The sequence below is a fragment of the Pantherophis guttatus genome, chromosome 2, assembly GCF_059756535.1.
Source record: "Pantherophis guttatus breed Tessera chromosome 2, ASM5975653v1, whole genome shotgun sequence".
Taxonomy (NCBI): domain Eukaryota; kingdom Metazoa; phylum Chordata; class Lepidosauria; order Squamata; family Colubridae; genus Pantherophis; species Pantherophis guttatus.
Window position 1 is genome coordinate 237,659,041 of NC_142064.1, and position 20,621 is coordinate 237,679,661.

Sequence of the window (20,621 nt, forward strand, 5' to 3'; positions counted from 1 at the left end):
CGCCCACAAAATAAGCCACACCCACAGAACCGGTAGTAAACATTTTTAGAACCCACCCCTGGTATACACATATATTTATTTATTAGAACTCCACAAGAGGTCGACTTCAATATCAAAAGATTATAAAATAATAAAGCAATAATATTGCATTAAGGCAGAACTATCTTTATTTGTGTTCTAAGTTGAAAAGATAGGGAATGACAGAAACATTGAAAGGACTTCTGCTTTTTCTCATCTGCTCAGAACCAACAGTAGAAATTTATCTTTCTAAATTTTGTGATTTTGTGACACCAAGCATTCTGATGTACTCTTCTTTCGGCGTCCAGATCTCTGTGTTAAAGTTTGACCATGTATAAGTTATAGTAAATCATATTTTGTAACTTCTATTTTTTCTGATTCTATATTACTTTATTTGCATGGGAAAATGATATCTATTGATTTGAAGAAAGTTTCTGGGGAGTTTCATGACAAATTAAACAAAACATTTCACAGGGAATATTTCAAGGTTTAGATTTTCCTGACTGTCCTATGTAGTTGGGGGCGGTGTGATTATTATTAGTTTTTTGGAGCTAAAGGCTGCATTTTGTCTTTGAGTAACATACCCCAAAAGTGGACAGAAACAGGACAAAAAAAGAATATGCTTTAATTTTTCATTAATTGTCTTGATTACAGTCGGAGTGAAAAGCATGGGGAGCTCTTATTAATTTGTTGTTGTTATATGTATGCTCTTCGTGGATATGCACGGTTGTTCTTTCTCAGCTTTATTGTTCTTTTAAACGGTAGGTCACCCAGGAGCCTGCTAAATTTATAAATAAATATTAATAGAAATAGTCTTCATATAGTGACCAACAACTTGTTTGTTAAGTGAAGTTGCTAATAAAACCATGACTGTGCTTATGTTCTTACTTCAGGTAGTCCTCACTTAATGACCATTTGTTAAGCAACCATTCAAAGTTGGTACTACAGTGGTTTAAAGCACCCTGTTATTAACACAGCTGCCTGCAATTTACTGCTGGTTCGAATCTCTCCAAGGCTCAAGGTTGACTCAGCCTTCCATCCTTTCTAAGGTAGGTTAAATGAGGACCCAGTTTGTGGGGGCAATAAGCTGACTTTGTATAAATATACAAAAGTATGAAGGCTATTGCTTATTGCTTAACGCACTGTAAGCCGCCCTGAGTCTCCGGAGAAGGGCGGCATATAAATCAAATTAAATAAATAAAAATAAAAATAAATAAATAAAAGTTCAGGCAGCATTGAACAAAGGGATGTATGACCGGTTCCTGAAGGTGTGGCTATTGCAGCTCCCCTGCAATCATATAAAACTTCAGGGGCTTAGCAGCTCACCACATAATTTCAGGGATATTTCAACAATTTTTATTGTTTTTATATATGGATATTAATACAATTGAGAGAGTCCAGAGGTAATTCATGAGAAGAGTCCTCCACTCCTCTACTCGTAACAGAATACCTTATGCCACCAGGCTTGAAATTTTGGGCTTGGACAACCTAGAACTATGCCGCCTACTGTCTGACTTAAGTGTAGTACACAAAATTATCTGCTACAATGTCTACCTGTCAATGACTACTTCAGCTTCAACCACAATAATACACGAGCACACAATAGATACAAACTCAAGGTAACCGCTCCAAACTCAATTGCAGAAAATACGACTTCAGTAACAGAGTGGTCAATGCCTGGAATGCACTACCTGACTCTGTTGTTACATCCCCAAACCCCCATAACTTTAACCTTAGACTGTCTACTGTTGACCTCACCCCATTCCTTAGAGGTCTGTAAGAGGTGTGTATAAGTGCACCAGCGTGCCTACCATCCCTGTCTTACTGTCTTCATTAATTTGTACTCATTTACTATGTTCATATTTATGTTTATACTTATACTTGTTATCTTTTACATATTTAACAAAATAAATAAATAAAATAAACTCACCCCACCTGCCTGTCTCCCCCATCTATGCTCTTTGGGCCCTGCCCTCCACAACTCCTAATGTCTTAGCTCAGTGGTCCCCAACCTTTTTATCACCGCGGCCCGCTGAGCACGCGCAGGGGTGGGGGCACGGCCCAGGAGCTTTTGCGCACGGCCCAGTGCGCAAAAGCGGCCGGGGGACATGAACGCTGCAGCGCAAAGGCTCCTGGGCCGTGCGCTGCAGCGTTCATGTCCCCCGGCCGCTGCGCGGCCCGGTGCCAGGTACTCCACGGCCCGGCACCGGTCCGCAGACCGGGGGTTGGGGACCACTGTCTTAGCTGACCTACGGCATGTTCTTACTCTCAGTGTTAGCTAAGCAAGGGGCAGAAGAGTGGAGGATGGCAAGAGTGATTACCAACCTGGAGAAGTTCACTGAGGAAAGTTTAGATATGTAGGTTATGCTTCCTTATACTGAACAAACACAGGTTTGGTCAAATTGAGTCCAAATTAAATAATCCTATTGATCATATACACAAACTGGCTTTTTTCATGTTTTGAGTCATGTAGGAAGAGAAAAGAAATCTATATCAATGTTATACCTTCCACATTCTATACAAGAATTTAACAAATATCATGCTGGATGAAATCAGGGCTCACTATTTCAGCACTGCTGCTCCCACAGTAGTTGGGATATTTGCATAATAACAACTGTTTGTATTTGTCTGCAAATAAAGGTTTACTGCTTCTTGAGGTAATCTATCAAAACTAGAAGTCACTGATAGAGTCGTTTCTACCTGGGGACTACTACTGGGAACTCTTCTTGACTCCATTAAAGTGATTTAAATCTTTCAACAAGGTAGTTTATTCAACAGACTGTCCTGATGGAAGTTCTTGTCAGAGAAAGGTCTTGGATCCCATTCTGGAGCTAAATCGAGTAAAGCAGGCTAATTGTTCCCTAGGTGATAGTTTAGTACACAAATCTGAAAAATTATATTAAGGATAAGGATAAGGATAATTTTATTTCTATACCGCCCCTCTCCCGAGGGACTCGGGGCGGTGTACAGCCAGGTAAAAACACAATACAAATATCACAATTTAAATTTAAAAAATTCTTAAAAGTATTACATTTAAGGCCAAAATTAGCTTAAAAACCCAAAAATTTAAGAACTCCGAATTTAAAACTCAATTATGAAGCTAGCCCTGCCTGTCGGAAGAGCAGGGTCTTAAGAGCACAGTGGAAAACTCCGCTGGCAGAGTTTTTTATTAAGAAAACTAGCAGATACACATACAGTAATAATAATTTTAAAAAGCAAAACAGAATACAATCCCTGACAGAGTTAGGGACCTGTTGATTATATTAAGAGATAAATGTTCTCTTGTGACTCAGATGAGTGTTTGAAGAATCATGAAAATTTCAGTGTCCGGACAGGTGAATCAGATTCACCAGCCTTTATCTTATTTGAGGTCTTCAGTCTTACAGAGAGAAGATTTGTACCTGTAGCAGCTGGATAACAGAAATAAATCAACAGCTTAAGGTTTTCCCTGGATAAAGGTGCAGTGACAGAAAAAACAAATGACATGTTGATTTTTGCCTGACATGTAACTGCTTAAAGTACATCTTCCTGGGCTTTAAAACAAAATAAAAAGCAAATCTATTTATATTTATCTAAACCATTTATATGCTTGCTCATCCCTCTGCAGTGACTCTGGGCAGCTAACAGTACAGTAGTTAACCAGAAAAACAACAGCAAGCCAAGACATTAAAAACAATTACAATAACAAAAATACAGTGCAGCAGAGATGCAGATAAGCCTATTCATAGAATCATTGAGTTGGAAGAGAACTTGGAGGTCTTCAAGTGCAGAAATCCTTATACCATTCTGGACAAATATCTGTTCAAGTCTTTTTCATCTTAGAAGGAACAGACAGCAAAAAACTAACCAATAAGACTCCCCATAGCCACTGGACCCCAATGTTTCTAGTGGAAACCCCCTCTCCCCCCCAAAAAAACCCCCAGTCTTGGTAGTCTATGAGATTAGGTAGGTTTTAGATATAGTGTGTCTTTGCCATGTGAGGAGCATGGTGCAATTGACATTTCAATGAGTTACCTTTACTTTGATGAATTATATGCTGGAAACGCTGCATCCCTGAACAGCTTATTTTCGCCAATCAGTCACTGTGACTTCAAAGGTGTTCTTTTTTTAAAAGAAGTCGGATAAGATAGGGGAAGGAATTAAAAAGAATATTGGTTGGAAGAATAGGACAGACGTTATTTTATTTCAATCTCTCATGGTCCTTTTACACCAAAGCTATTGTAAAGTAAATAGTTAATGTGACCATCTGGTTGCTAAATATAGCCCTGGCATCCCTATTCTCAATATTGCGATTCCAGAATACTCTTAATAAAGCAGAGGTCTGCAATTTGTATTGTTGCTGTTGTTGAAATCCACAGTCCTTCATAGATACTCTCTGAGTCTTCCATTCAGAACTGGAGCGAACAATGACTAGAGCCAGTGGATGAGATCAAAGTATTTTTTTCTCCCCTTCTGACCCTCCTTTTTCACCATTTATGTTTCCAAGCATTCCAGTTTCTTAAAATTGTGTGAATGTGTAATAGCTCGAATAAAAATTAGTTCTGAAATAGCATGCCTATATTCTGGCTTAGCTTCACTCAGTGAGTTTAATCCAAAACCTCTCTTCCACTGACAGAAGGTCTGTTCTGTTCATTGAATGGCTGTTTCTAACTTAACAGAACAAACCCGCTTTAAAAAAGTGATGCCAAATCCGGAGGAATCCCCATGTTTAAGGTTGACACTTTTGTGTCAAGCTTTGCATATGTCTTCATGATAAGTAGTGCACTAGCCTTTAATCACAATGGCTTGCCTTTTCAGTCTCTTATATTGTAACACAATCCTGATGTAATGTTGTGCTGCACTCTGGAAAGTCATCCATTAACTCTTGCGCAAGAGATCGTGAAACAAAACTAATGCATTTTCTCCTTTCTTGTGATTCTTTGGGTCTTAGCTTGTCTTAAATATTAGGGTTCCCCTCCCCCCCACACACACACCAGATTTTTCTGCTAAGATTCGTTCACTCTATTTTTATTGGAACAAATAATTGCAATAAAACCGTTACTGCTTCAGCAGAGTGCAGGCCCTCCACAATAGTAATCACATTGATGATAATAAAGATAAAATAATTTTGCATTGAATATACAAATGTATTTATTTACTCCAACTATAAAACTGAGCATTGTGTTAATGTGTTTTTTATGCTGAATGAAATGCCTAATTTAGTTTAGCGTATTAATAAATAGCTAGCAGTTTTCAGTAAGACTGGCTAATGAGAGTGAAGCTCTGAAATTGTCTGGTCTGTGAGGAGTGATGGAATCAAGTTTATTATTGGCTCAGTGTTAAGATTGGCCATCATGCTTTGAACTTTTGAACTGCTGGTTGGGTGTATGATTTATTGATTTTGATATATCCTACTGTTAATTTTTCTTATATTTATTTATTCATCCATTAATCTTCACATTTCTATTTGTTGCATGAAAGTCACAAATTCTTGAAAATTCAAGAGTTTCAAGAAGCCAGGTTTTAGTGAACACTTTTGTAAAATACTTCTTTATTTCCTCTGTCTTTTTCTAATTGTTTATTGCAATGACCCAGAAAAGGATTGTGAACAGTATAAGTATTTTACCAAGAACTGGCTAAATACATCTGTGTGGAACTATGGATCCAAATGCTAAGAATAAACTTGCATTGGTTAATCCCCTGTTCCTTTTACTTGCCCTATTCCTTCAGCTCCCCACCAAGTTTTTTCTAGCTCTGTTATCTCTTTAGTGCCTGACATTTGGAGAACTGCACCTTTTTGTGAGTTCCTTTTCCAGAGAAAGTCTGCTTTGTCTCTCATTGTCTAATGACAGATGCTGGGTGGTAGTGCTGCAGAATACTTTAAAAGTTATGACCTTGTTTCATGTCTTCCTGGTGGGGTGACTGGTTCAGGCATCTACCTAGTTTGGGAAAGACACACAAACTCACCTCATGCTTACACAAACGTTTTCCTCCCTATCCACAGATGTAGAATATATAGATTTTATACTCCTCTTGCCCGTCTACCTGCTGAGCGCTTAGGCTGCAATCTTATGCCCTCTCTGATTGATTTCCTGACCTTTTAGGATTTTTCAGGGCCTGTGTCCTGAAAATATTAAGTGGGTGACTATGTCAATAAAATGCAGCTCTCATATAACAAAGTGCAGCTTTGCAGTCTTCCATCTAGGAAAATCTGATCCAGGCAAATCCTTCCGTAAGTGACATTGTGGTTTTTCTAAATAACAATGGGTGTGAAATGTGTATCTTTTGTACCATAATATCGTTGGTGTGAATGTTGTCTAAGGGGCTACACGCTTGGTAGATGCTTCTAATTAAATAATTTGACACCTGCCTTTACACTTCTGAATAAAATGTCTCTTAGCTTGCAAAGCTAGCAGACTTGCATATACTTGCCCAACTGACACATCTAGCTAAGGTGAGGCTGTTCACTGGATATGTTTGGACTTTAGTAGCACACTTGCTTTTAGCACTTGGGAGAAAATAGATCTTCATTGTTAACCTGCTTTTAATGTTCATATCCTGCTAACAATTCTGCAGGGATTTTCAAAAATACCAGTTGCATATCATAATGATTAAGTTGACATGCCTCTTGCTGGGATTCTTAAAGCTTTTTATTTTTCTTCTTGTCTTTTTTTTTTTTTAAAGGAAAGAAAAAAATAAAGAAACAATTCAAACAGAAGTTTAGAAATGCTTGCTTCTTTCCTTTACCTCCTGGCTCATTCTTTTTTTTTTGTTTGTTTTGATTTTTAAAAAGCCTGTTTGAGCCAGTGCACAAAACTAGTGGGAAAGGCTAAAGACAGGGCTGACACCAACACCATTAGTTGGGGGGGAAAAAAATCCATTTCATTGCAACTATGTTATTGTTTACTTTACCATACACATCCTAATATGGTTACCTCCCTGTCAAAGCAGCCGAGCCAGGGGCTGAGGGGCCCCCTTAGGGAGAAGCTTCTAACTGCTTCGCAGACAATAAGAAACAAACGGCACAACTCCACACAAGGCTTCTCGGAAAATGAGTGTCAAGTAAATCTTAAAAGACCTCTTGCCTTCTGACACGCAGCCCTGTCTATGGATCCCTGCTTTCTGCCAGGCTGCCCAAGCAGAGATGCATTTGGGGGTGGAGTGGGTGTGGGTGTGTGAATCACTGATCTTTTTTTTTTTTCTTCCCCCTTTTGGAGTTTTCTTTCTTTTGAATTAATTGTAAAGGCTGTGGGATTTCTCCTTCTTCTTCTTCTTCCAAACAATATCTTTTAAGTGCTTTTTCCATGAGTAGATTTTGCTGGAGCCTGTTACGAGGAAGAACGTTAAGGTAAGAATGTTGATTTCGCCTAGGATGTGTTTTGTCAGTCAAAGTAATGCTTTCCATTGATACGGGTTAAAGCAACAACAAGAACTATAGCACAATATGTAGCTTTAGGTGTCCCGCTCCTTTGTCCAAAGCAAATCTGCTGTGTCTCTAGATCCCCTTTGCTTGTGCCCTTTCAAATGTCACCAGTGGTAGATGCGGCTGGAACCGAGGTGCGCGCATTCCTGGGGGAGACGGTTCCACAGATGCAAAAGCTGTAGCCAAGTTGTCATCAAGATAAATTTCTTTTTAAGAGGCTTTACTGTTATTTCTCCTTCTTCACCCTCCTATTCTGTACTTGTGATTGCTCTGGAAACCTTTGGCACTTCACAGTCTTGAGGTTTCTCAGTTATTATCTCTGGGACCAGAACAAAGGTAGGTTGTTAAACTCTATACTCCAGGGGAGGGACAAGTTAGTTTTGGAGGACTGTCTTCCTGGTGTATGACTGGCTGACCTAAAAGGAGGGGGGGGGAGAATTCCTCAACAGAGAGGAGGAAAGTAGAAGTCTGCACTCCAGCAGCTTTTAGAGTAGAGCTGATACTCTGCAACTCAAGGGATTGTTATCAGTTTAAAAATAAAACAATTGTGAGCAATTACAATTAGCCAGCAATTTCCCTCCTCCCTGATTAACCCGAAAACAGTTTTGGCATTTTAGTTACCGCTCAGAATTAATTGTAATATATGGTGTTTCCTAAAACCCGAATGAGCTTTTGTTCAAAAGCTAAGTTCTTATAGATAGCGGTAGGTGATAGTGATTTATTTATAAAAAGTTTGAAGTTTCTGGATGATATATATGGCTATTGTACTCGGATGAGTTAGTAGAGTTGATCTTTGTTTCTGGTTATTTCATTTCTTTGTATTTGTCTATTCAACAAGACATTTTCTGAAAAGCAGATTATTTTTAAATATTTTTCGTATTTTGGGTAGTAAAGAAATATAAACAAAACAAGGAGCCAATTAATAGATTCCCATATTTGTCAGTTTAAGGAAATCTATAAACCTGCCAGTATTTATTCTGGAAAAGTCAGTGACAACAATTGCAAATAAGTACAAGTGTATCTTGTAGAGAGATGTTAAATGTATTGTAAGCCATGAAACAATATAAATACAGCACAATTATTAGAGCATGACTCTTCCAAACTAAATGTATTTGAATCTCATAGATTTCAATGGGAAAATTAACCTTATGTTTAAATCTGATTTTGAAAGCACTTATTCTCTTTTAAATATACAGTTCTAATAACCAAGATGGAGTTAACAAGCATGCACACATGCGTTTTATTATGTTTTGTACATTGTCTTCTTTCCTTTTTAAGTTATTTAACATTCTGCTAGAACTGTAACTTGATGTTTAACATTTTTTTTGGATGTTAAAAAACAAAGCTTTTTAAATGAGAAGCCAATTTGGTTACAATCTACAAAATTAATATCTCTATAAAAATTAAAATCATATACCAGATGTATGTGATGGTGCTAGAAAAAAACAGTTATCATTTTGAAGAAAAAAAACCTACAAGTGTGTAAATTTTTGGTATTTGGGGAGAAATAGAAGGAAGTATGAGAAATTAGTAGTCTTTAATTAGACATGGAGAAATTCACATTTTATAGGGATTTATGTTAGAACATAGAATGGTGGGTGGGTTGTTTCCTCATTATGAATACTCTCTGCACATAATGAGGTTCATCATTAGTTGATGGAGTGAATTTGCCCTAGCTCTACCTTGAAAGGCACATAATTTACATACTACTTCAGAGCTCAGGCTTTAATGGATTCCTCGATGAATAAAATGAAAAGCTACTTTCTTTAAATTTTTGAACACGGTTCTGATAATATCAATTTAATAAGACATTCAGTTTGCTTGTTACGTATATTTGAAAGTGTGTCCTGAGTTTTACCAGAAAAGACAGATTTCAAAGTTCAGCATGGTGCACTGGTAGTCTAGAGACATGGATGTAAATACAAATGGGAAGAGGTAGAAGGTTTACTCAAATTATCTGTTCCTTTGGCACTGGTGAATTGCAATTACGGTCATGTGTGGTTGCTATTGTTATCCAGACGAGCTGCCAAAAAGCTTGCTTATAATATTTTAATACTATGCAGCATACTTCTCGTTTCATTATATTGTGTTTGGTATGAGAATGATTTTCCTACTGTACATTTTCTATATGCATTTTAGCAGTGATTGATCTGTAGAAACACATTACTTGCTTTCAAGCTGACATGCTCCACCTCCAAATCCTTTTTAATGAGAAGAGATTCTCAAGAAGAAGAGGAAGGCACCCATACATGCACACCCCTTCCATAGTGCAGTTACACCCCCAAAACCTGCTATCTGGATACAATTAGATTAAGGAAAATTGAATTGGAGGCTGCCTATTATGTTACCATGCCAGGCAATTGCTAGAACGTTGATATATGGGAGAGACTGTTCCCCAAAATACCCTTTTCTAACCCTGTTTCCTGAGCCTTTCAGCCATGACATATTTGAACTTAGGTAAAGATTATTAGTAGGTAACAAATTTCTCAAGTCTGTAAAAAAATCTTGGGTGGTCAGGGAAAGAGAATGTTTTGGAAAAGTCTTTGTTGGTAGCAGCCAGAATGCTATTTATTGATAATCCTATCAGTTCAAGGTCAAAAGCAGTAAATTGATTTTGCTACCATTGATTACAATAGAGTAAATATAAGGTGTTTGGACTTGTTTTCCTAGAATGCTTTATTACTTGAAATACAGCATTAACAGAATAATCTGTGTCATTCTGCCTTTTTTTTTAAAAAAAAAAAGGTAATTCCCCTCATCTGCAGACATGTCCTCTTAAAAATCTTTTCTCTCTTCTAAAACATATATTTGTTTAGGGAGTTTTCATTGAAGTGTACATGACAATTACAGCTGTTCATTAACAAAATTGGGTATTTGTTTTAAACTTTAACCAATCACTTTGATATGCTAATTATGGTGTAATTTAATTTGAGCCCTGTAATGATGATGCCGTTATTATGGACATAAATGATGCAGTTAAACTGAGAGTAATCTCATTTGCATACTGTACATGCCAGTAAATTAAGCTCTTTCTTCGTCTGCCTCAGCTTTAATTTTCCACTTCTTTTCACACAGTGCCTTTTCAGCCACTCTCTTATAAGCCCACTTTGTAATAGTCCTGATGATTGTTTGATGTGGAGAGTTGGTGCACCACAATAGTGCAAGATGCAAGATGTAACATTTAAAGGATTCATTATCTTACTGAGCGTTCCCTAAAGGAGCTGGGATTAACAGCGGGTGGAAGTGTCTTTTCAGTGTTCAGCATTACAGGCCTCCAGATAAACAACCCCCCCCCAAAAAACCCCACCACTTCTGGTATTCTTGCCATATTTAAAAACCACCTAATTTATCACAAGTCTCCATATACTGTTTTACAACTGAGTTGTAATATAGTCATCTATTACTATAGGTTTAGGTAGGCATGTATCTAGGAAATAGAAAAGTTGCAGAATACACCAAATACACTACAGGTGATGTTAGTAAGTTGCCAAGCAGTCTTTAAAATTAAATATATCAGCTTCATCAATCCTACTATACTAGCTAGATATACAAATCATCAGTTTTGCATCAGTTTTTATTTACATGTTCTTTTCTAATTTTATATTTCCTGTACATAGACAGAAAAAACCCTTAAAATATTTTGAAGGGTATTTAAATGTAAGGTATTTAAATGTAAATTTCCCCTTTTTCTCCATGTTGATGTAAGACGAGCATACTAAATAAATAAAACATAAAAATATTGGCTGTTTAGCCTTTATTTCCAAGTGTTAATAGTGCAGTAGTAATCAATAGGTGTTTCTGGTTAAGATTATTTCTCTCATTTTTGTCATACAATAAATGTAGGCATAAAATTGGTGCCTAAAACACACTAAGACAGCTTGTAAAGCATGAAAAAGAAGAAACTGGTTTGATTGTATTTATTTTGCACTTGCTTCCATGGTAAGTTGTTAGTTTCTTACATTGTTAACTAACCATGAAAGGAAACACCATTTTTCCTTGGGACTCTGGTATGCTGTAAGAGATTTTTGTTAGTCAAAGGTTATTATTAGGCTTTTGGAAATCTTGTCTTTGACAACAACTCATGACCAAAAATAGTTCTGTACTGTTGCCTATAAACATTCAGATTAGTCATTTCCTGGGTGAACAGTATGAAAAGGTTGAGCAATACCATATTGTTGCTTCTTTCCTTCACCTTTTTAATAGTATACAGCAAACAAATACTGCACTTTAGTTATTGTCCAATATTTGGTGCTCAGTGTTGTGGTCCGCCAGCAGCCTGCGGAGCTGGCAGCGGAGTCGGACAGTGAGGAGGCTAGGGAGGAACATGGGCCAGGTCACAACACTCATTTTCCTATTTGTTCATTAGTTCAGTCTTCCATATTCCTTCCTGGAACATTATTTCCAATGCCTTATTTTATTGAAAACTTTGTTCTTCTAGTTCAAGGCTTGGAATCAGAAGCAAGAAAATACTTTTGTGTCTTGGATTATGCAATGTGTTCGCTTCCCAGCTTACATATAGAATAGGGGTATCAAAAAGCGGTGTCATGTGATGTATCAGGACTTTCCCCCCCCCTTCGCTAAACCAGGCGTGGGTGTGGCCAGCACGTGATGCATCTGGCCCATGGGCTGGGAGTTTGACAGCCCTGATATAGAATAATCACATGATTTGCTGAAATGAAAGCATGTTTTGAAATCAAAACTTCAGCAAAGTTTCCTTGTATCTTAGAACTTCTAATTTCATGTTTTCTTATTTCTGGGTGTTTCAAAACACAAGAAAAATTCTACTTCCTCAATGCAAAAGGCCATCTATGATATATATCATTGTTTTCATAATAGATAGCCATGTGCTTCTGCAAACAGGATATGAAGACTCGTGTCCATACCTGCTAATGCATTACTTGATGCTTCTGCATCTCATCTTGGAGACTGCATAGACCTCCAGGAATTTGTTTGAACCTGTTTGAAGCCAACTAAGTGCAATCCATTATTCATTATAGGCCACCAACTCCTGTAAATTAATTACATAATATGTGAAAAACATGGTCAGTTCTGAATCTTCTGCTAATTAATATAGTAGACTAACTCAGAGTGCTATTACTTTTATTTATTTGTCCTTTTGAATCAGTCTTAACTCCCAGCAACAGTCTGGATTAGTCTCTGCAGGATTCTTGGCAAGATTTTTAGAAGTGGTTTGCCCTTGCCATCTTCTTTCTAGAGTACCCTAGTTGTCCAGAAAACTTCATGCTTAGGATGGCACTAAAATTCATGGTCTCCCTACTGGTCTGGTGGCCTCACCACTATACCAAACCAGCTCCTTCTTGCACTGTTAGTTAACATAAAAGTTTTCTCCATTTCTGTTTATTTTTTTTTTAAATTTATATTTTATTTTTGATATTTTTTCTTTGTGTCTGCATATTCATGAAGTAAAATATGTGAATCTTTTCTTATAGGAAATGTTCTCCAACATTTAAATTTGTTTAGTAATTTTTCAGGCTATATTTTATATTTCTCATTATCCACTAACATAAGAAATTAATATCATTGTACTGGTGTGAGAAATGAGAAACATCAGTTGTGCTTTCAGTATTTTTTGTCTATTTTTAGTTGTATTATAAACTATAAGCAGCTCATTGGATTGAGACCGTGATATCCTCCATATAACCCAACATGTCACATGTATCATTCTAGGAAAAAAAGAAGGAAAAGTGTAGTGGTAATTTAGCATAGCACAGTAAGCATGCATGGATCCTTTAAAAAAACACACAAGTAAAGAGACTTTTCCCTTTTCTCAGTCTGAATTCCAGTTAGAATCCAAGCTATCAACAATTTTGGATCACGGTGCTTAGAAGTTAACCTTCTTTCTTACATAACAAATTCAAACCAAAGTGATGTTTTGTGTCAGCTCTAATACAAACCCATCTTTTAGGCTGTGTCAATAAACTGTTAAACAGGGTTAGGCAAGATCTGTTTCATGGGCTGCTTGTTGGGATTAAGGTAGATCAGATTCGAGTCCACCCTCAGATGTTGGGTGAAAGTGGATTTGAGCCATTCTCTCTTTTCTTTAGTTTATCTAGATCACAGGTGTCAAACTCGCGGTGTCACATTGCCATCACAAGACATTTTGTGATGTTTTTTCACTTCGTGGAGCTGGAGTGGGCGTGGCCTGCACATGACGCATCCAACTTGCAGGCCACCAGTTTGACACCCCTGATCTAGATGGTTGATGTTACCAAAGAAGATAATATTTGGAGCTCAGGGTTGAACTCTGGGGTCCTTGGTACTCTGAACTTGGTTGTTTTCTTGTGGACATTTCGTTACCTAACTAGATAACATCAGTGCTAGAGGGGAGTGGGATTTGATCTCTGTTTGCCTCTGTAGGCCATTGTCTATAAACAGAGAGCAAACTTCTTCTAGAGAGATGATGTTACTTAGTTGGGTAATGAAACATCTGCAAGAAAATACCCAAGCTCAGAGAGCATCAAGGACCACATATGGTTGATATTGCAAGAAAGAAAAAACTAAAGCAGGGACTGCTAATACAAATCACTCTGAGCTCCTGGAGGGAAGTTGGACTATAAATTTAACAAGTAAATTTGCTAATTGCGGCTTCTGAGGGTTGGTTGTTGTTTTTAGTGGTTGTGGTGACAACACTGAGCCTCTTAGGATACTGTTATTCAAGTTTGACAAATTCTAACATTTTTTTAAAAAAATGTGCAATTATCTGTCAGATAAGATTAATGCGTGTAAATAGCATTTTCAAACCATCCTTAGGACCTGTTCCATGTTATTTACCACTGAAAAAAGTGGGGGTCCCAACCTCAGAAAGTTTTATCTTTAACGGAATGTTTCTACCATGACCTCGTATTCTCCTCCTTAAATCTATTGGGAATATTGAATCTGTATCCGAACATTCTAAAATAGCCACAGAAGATAAAAGGACAAGAATAATCTAGGTTACTCTTTCTCACATGGCATTGAAGAACTAGGTATAGAAGGTGCAAAGATCAAAAAGCATTTCCTCATATACATCCTTTGCCTTACTTGACTTAGAAATAAAAGGATTTAGCATCATATATATTCCCTTTCAAATCCAGATTGGTGACAATATCTTGTTGGTTCATCGGAATGCTTCCACAGCAAAAGTTAAAATACATTTATCCTTCCACTGTGTGAAACAAAACATTATCTGAATCCAGCCTGATCCATAGTAAGATCCAAGATAGCAAAGCTGAATAGGGAATAATACATTTAAAAGTCACACATTTATCAAGTAAATATATTGGCTATTTGGTGAAGAGGGCCTCTTGTTTCCAGTGTTTTGAAGGAACTGTCTTAAACGTGTTTTATGAGTTTCTCTCATTTTCTTCTAATATAACTGTCTTTCCCAAGAATGCCAAGCAAAGCTAAGGAAGAATTATATGCTCAGCAGCACGTGGAGAATTATTCAGGTCCTCCTAAAGAGCTTATATTCAGTGCCAATGTTTAGGGAAAAGAGATTTTCATGACATTAAAGGGAAAAAAAATAGAAAGTTTAGCATTCATTCAACTTTCTTATCAGAATTGGGGGAAAAAAAAGAGAATGATATTAATGACCTAGCTGCTACCCCTTCATCACGCTGTAACAGAGAGCGTGAAGGGAAGGACTCTCCCAGCATCTCCCCTGAGAAATTGGCTGCATTTTGCTTGCTTCATTTAGTGGCAGCAATTCCATCAGGCTCCACTGAACCATTTGCATCCCAGCTGGTGCCAATTTGATTTTTCCTTCTCCTTCCCCCTGTTTTTTTCTTTCATGCTAAGCCTGAGGGTGAAGTAAAAGGTGTTTAATAAAAATGTTTCTTACACTCATAAGAATAGGCCTGACTATATTTATGGCTGACCTGATTTTAATTCCAAGAATCCTAAACCCTTCACCATACCGCTAGTCTTTGTGATTCTTTAAGCCTTCTAATGATGGGCTCTGTGTGTCTCTCTCGGTGTGTATTTTCTTTCTTTGCTTCTCAAAAAGTTAATCTGACAGCAGTTTCTCTTCTATTGTAGCTCACACTTTCATTAATGATGCCTTTAAATGCAAAACTTGAGAACCTGCATGTGTTTCTGCTTGGAGATCTCCCTTGGGGAAGAAGTCTTTATTTTTGTAATTTGTATTTTGACTAATTTTTGAGGAAGGTGTTGGTGTGATGAGTTCTTCAATGCCACTGGGGAATATTTACTAGAATGTCTGCAGTATGAAGAAGTTATGTCTCGGTTTTCATCCAGTTAAAGAAGTATCTTCAACAACTTCAGGATGAACATGTCTAAATAAATTGAAATTTAAGCCAGTCAAGACAGAGGTGTTGTTCTTAGAGAAACCAGCCTGATCTGGACAGAACTGAAGAGAGTGACATTTCCCCTGAAGATCCAAGTTCATTATTTTAAACTACATTATCCCAGTTTAGCATGGCTAAAAGTTAGAAATGGTGAAGTATAGTAAAACAAAACAAAGTAAAGCGAACATAAGTTTTAAAAAATTGCATTGGCAATTCATAGTTTCAAGAGATACCTTCACTGTTTGTGAAATATTTACTTATTTGTACCCTATGACTAACATTAAGTGTTGTACCTTATGATTCTTGACGAATGTATCTTTTCTTTTATGTACACTGAGAGCATATGCACTAAGACAAATTCCATGTGTGTCCAATCACACTTGGCCAGTAAAGAATTCTAGTCTAGTCTAGTCTATTATCTTGATGTTTATAATTTTGGGACCAATGATGATGATGGCTATATTTATGTCTCACTTATTGAAATGTTGCAGCGAACCATTGAGATGGCCTTCAGGGAAATATTCAGGACCTATTATGGAAACAAAAAGAAAAGAAACATTCCTTAAGTCAGTGATGGCGAACCTTTTTGGCACCGAGTGCCCAAACCAGAACGCACGTGCATGCTCATGCGCCAGAGCCCTGGAAACTCAAAAACCAGCTGGCCAGTGCGCATGCGTGCGCTGGCCACCTGTTCTTCGGGTTTCCGGCTCGCTGGTCTTTGCCGGGGCGCTGGAAACCCGAAGACCAGGTGGCTGGTGCATGCATGCGCACTGGCCAGCTGGTCTTCGGGTTTCTGGGACTCCAGCATGCTCTAGCTGGCTATTCCCTGAGTCAGTGGAGTGTTAGAGGGAGGGGACCAAACCAGAATCAGATCTTACATATTTCTGTTATTGTTGTGTGTAAAGTTTAGGTATAATCTTCTTATGGAGTTTGTTTCCTTTTCTGTACAACCTCAAGGAGCCCTATTAAAGAAAAAGAATCAAGTGTTCATTAATTGTGCATTAGTTTAACCCAAGCTAGAGTATTGGTATGCATTCTTTTAGGGGCTCTTTGAAGATGACCTTACAACTTTCGGGCGCTGAAAAATATGAATGCATGTATGTTCTAATCAAGAAGGTCAGCCAGATTTTAATGGTATAAATACATTAAATACAGTAGTCTCAGATTGAAGATGATTAAGCAAACATGGTTTATAGAATATTATCATGCAGATGACCATTGCATTGTCAAGTAGCCATTCAGGGGAATTGTTCCATTAAGATTGATTTTGTAAATTTTAATAAGTGAAGGTTGTGGCATGCATGCAAGGCATTTTGAGTATGAAATCATTTGTCTCCAAGGTGGTATGGATTATTCTATTGCAACAAGTCTCCAATGCTCTATTCCATTTTTTTGTGGGATTAATCTCAGCTTTTGAGGTTTGAGGATACATGGATAGAAGGCTAAAAGCAGTATATCCAACTACCTGTTAACATAATCCCAACCCTTCATAACACATTAGATGAATCTGGAGAGGATTAACTGTTTGGATGTAGTGCACGATAAATTTACTCTCCAGAAAAAGTGAACGTCAACTGTTTTGGAAGAAACAATCCCATGTACCCTTCTAAGGAAAGCGGATTTAAACTCAGGTTTTTGATAAAAATCACTTCTTAGAGAGGTACTTGACAAGGCAGTGTTCATGAACTTTCAGTACTTGGGGAAGAAAATTATTGTTCTCCATTGTGGGTGGAGACAGCAGACAGGATGGGGTGTGCTCGTCTGTTCAGGTTGATAGACTGGTTTGGATCTATTCCAAAGACGTTTTGAGTTTGAAAGGGAATGATTCAGCCTTGATCACCTTGAATGGTGATTTTTAAAAGGGGGGGAAACCATATGTAATATATAATGAGTTCCTTGATCTTTGATAGTTTTTGTCAAGCATTGCCAAACTATCATTCTGGCCTGAGCTGAGATTTTGAGACATGGTATTTTAATCTGAGGATCTCTTCCTGTTCAAAGAATGAAAATGAATGAAGTACGGTAGATGTTTTTTAAAAAATCCAAATAAAAATTTCTAGGTAGGAATTTAAGATTTGTTGGAAATAGCAATATTTATATGAAGCCAACCAATTCTGGTCACATTGAAAAATTAGTCCCTGCATTTGGAAAAACAAAATCTGAAATTTTTGTTTTCAAAATGTTGCAGAATTCCTTTAGTGTAATAGTTATTAGTATAATTTTAAAATAAACTGTCAAACTATTATTTACTTTTTGGCAACACATTAATGTGATACTGAATTTAGATTAACTGTATGCAAGATAACACATGTTCACAAAAGAGAGTGAATACTATCATCCTATCGGTAGGAGTTCCTTAGAAGCTGCAGTGATGTCAATTATGACACAGATTGTACAATATTCAGATTTTTTTTCAAGTATAAGTTTATTCTGTTTCTACATTTATTTGCATTATTAAAAGGTCTAGGTCGGGGTGAAATGCTCCCGGTTCGGACCGGATCACCCGATCCAGTAGTGATGGCGGTGGGTGGTTCAGAGAACCAGTAGCAAAAATTCCTGTGCGGCCCCCCCCACCACCATGCCCAACTGAGCCGCACGATCATCAGAGGCTTTTTAAAAAAACTTTTAAAAGCATTTTTTCTACAACCTCTTCGGACGAAAAAATGCTTTTAAAAGTTAAAAAAAAAAGCCTCTGATGATCGCACGGCTCAGCTGGGATCGTCAGAGGCTTTTCAAAGCATTTTTTTCTGCAACCTCTTGGCCGAAGAAGTGGTAAAAAAAATGCTTTGAAAAGTCTCTGACAATCCCAGCTAAGTTGCCTGATCGGCAGAGGCTTTTCAAAGCATTAGAAAAAATGCTTTGAAAAGTTAAAAAAAAAAAAGTACCTCCCCCCCACCAAGCCACGCCCACAGAACCGGTAGGAACAAATTTTACATTTCACCCCTGGTCTAGGTATAATAAATCATATTTCTCTAATGTTCTTGAATCTGTGATCTTTAAGCAAACATTGTGGTAGTTAAGTGAACCCGTTGTTTGCTATGGGTTGTTTCTACTGAAAACTGGAAGTAAAAACGGGTTTGGCAAAAATATAAAATGTGGTCATGTGACTATTGGGCGCTACAAATGGTTGTAAATATGGGCTGGTTTCCAAGTGACTGAAGTGCAGTCATGTGACCATGGGAGCCTCCACCAGAACTTAAGAAGTGGATTGTAAGTATCTTTTGGAGGGGTGTTATCTTAAATTCGAACAGTCGCTAAGTGACCAGTCATAAGTTGAAGATTGCCTGTAACTGATTCAGCATCAGAAGCGTAAAATACAGTTTGCTTGCATGCTACTCTCTTTCACTTGCTGATGGCCACATGAGGGAAGACTATCTTGATGGTGTCACCAAAAGGTATTTAATTGGAGATTGTACCAAAGATTTCTACTTTAGTATTGTACAGATTCACCACTTGATCCTTTCTAGTAGTCATTAGTAAGATTTGTAGTACCGGAAAGGATTGTCTGTTATTTAAATATAAATAATTACTTCCATCACAGGTGTTGTTGTATGGCACTGACATTCACTTAGCAACCATAGCTTTCACAGAGCCTTAATAAAAGTCATGATGCTCTCTGACAGATGGTACATGATTCTCCATTCCATGACAATGAACTCCTGGCCACAGGTCTGTGTAAACTTCAAATTAAAGTAGTTTGGAAGGAACAGTGGTTTCTCTGTTTTAAACATGAAGCATAGAGAAGCACATGCTCAGCTTCTGATACCTCTGCAGACCTGGATGAACTCACAGATACTGTAACATATGTCAGCTTCTGTGAAGACCTATGTGTATTGACCAGGAACTTGCGAATATACAGTAACAACAAACCTTGGTTCACAGCTAAACTTAAGCAGCTACCTCGTTCCAAAGAGGAAGCCTACAGAAAAGGTGATAAAATGCCAGAAATGTATTAAGGGAGATCAGAGCAGCAAAAAGAAGCTACTCTGAAAAGTTAAAGAATTAGTTCTCAACAAATGAACCAGCAAACATGTGGAAAACCCTTAAAAATATCACTGGCTACGGCAAACCTCCTTCCCAGGCTGAAGGAAATCAACAACTGGCAGATAACCTGAACATGTTTTACTGCAGGTTTGAAAGGAAACTACAGCCACCTATCTCCACAACCCCCATCTCAGACACACCAACAACAGCCAAGCCTTCTACAACTGACCCTATCCCATTGGGTTCACAACCCCTAGTGATCACAGAAAAGGAAGTGCAAAGAAAAGCTCAAGGCCCAGACAAGATAACTCCTTCTTGCTTAAAAGTCTATGCTCACCAATTGGCCCCCATCTTCACTGAATCTTCAATAAATCGCTAGAAATGTGCTATGTTCCTTCTTTCTTCAAAAGCTCTACTATCATCCGAGTGCCGAAGAAGCCCACCATCAAGTAGTTGAATGACTACAGACCAGTTGCTCTAACATCTGTAGTCATGAAAACCTTTGAAAGGCTAGTGCTGTCCCACTTGAAAACCATCATGGATCCGCTTAGACCCCTTGCAATTTGCATACCAAGCAAATAGATCAACAGATGATGCTGTTAATATGGCTCTGCACTACATCCTAAAACATCTCCAAAGACCTACGCAAGGATCCTCTTTGTAGACTTTAGTTCAGCATTCAATACCATCATTCCAGACACTCTTTTAACTAAGCTAAACCAGCTAGAGGTACCTGAACACACTTGTAAGTGGATCATAAGCTTCCTAACAAACAGGAAGCAGCAGGTGAAGCTAAGCAGAATCACATCAGATACCTGATGTGCACAGCCCCACCCCCCAAGGCTCTGTGCTCTCTCCACTTCTCTCTATATACCAATGACTGCATCTCTAACGATTCATCTGTTAAACTA

General features: G+C 37.8%; 1 protein-coding gene across 22 annotated transcripts in view; it reads left to right on the plus strand.

Annotated features, from left to right (window-relative positions):
- FOXP1 (forkhead box P1) overlaps window positions 1–20,621 on the plus strand; it is a 631,964-nt gene that overhangs the window by 317,954 nt on the left and 293,389 nt on the right. The window contains exon 1 of one of the 22 annotated variants that reach the window (XM_034440570.3): window positions 7,008–7,345. The exons of the other annotated variants lie outside the window; for them this stretch is intronic. The gene's annotated coding sequence lies outside the window, so the exon portion shown is untranslated. Of the gene's footprint in view, window positions 1–7,007; window positions 7,346–20,621 lie in introns of those variants that run through there. 22 annotated transcript variants of the gene reach the window in all.